This window comes from Geospiza fortis, unplaced genomic scaffold, assembly GCF_000277835.1.
Source record: "Geospiza fortis unplaced genomic scaffold, GeoFor_1.0 scaffold53, whole genome shotgun sequence".
Taxonomy (NCBI): domain Eukaryota; kingdom Metazoa; phylum Chordata; class Aves; order Passeriformes; family Thraupidae; genus Geospiza; species Geospiza fortis.
In genome coordinates, this window is record NW_005054305.1 from 5,805,740 (window position 1) to 5,806,177 (window position 438).

The following is a 438-nucleotide window of genomic DNA, read 5'->3' on the forward strand; positions in this document are numbered from 1 at the left end:
CGGGCGGCCCCCGCGCCCGCTCATGTGATTGGCCAAAGGGGCGGTGCCGGGCCGGGAGGGGGAAGCGACGGTGGCCGGCCGGAGGGGGGGAGAGGGAGCGCACAACCCAACCCTCCCTCCCCCGGAGCGGGCAGTTGGTGCGGTCCGGGCGGCGCGGGGCCGTGGGGTGGGCCAGGGAACGCTGGCGCCGGGAAGCGGGTTTGGGTAAGGAACGGGAAAAACAGTGCTGTGGGATTTATTAAAAGAGAAAAAAAAAAAAAAAACAAACAACAAAACAAGCAAAAAGCCCAAAAATCAAAAATAACAACAAAAAGTGCCAAAATTACCCCAAAACAAGAAAAATAGAGGGGAAAAAGCGCCCCGAAACAACAAGAAAAGCGCCAAGATAACGACGAAACAAATCAAAACAAATTGGGGGGGGGGGGGGGGGGGGGCCCA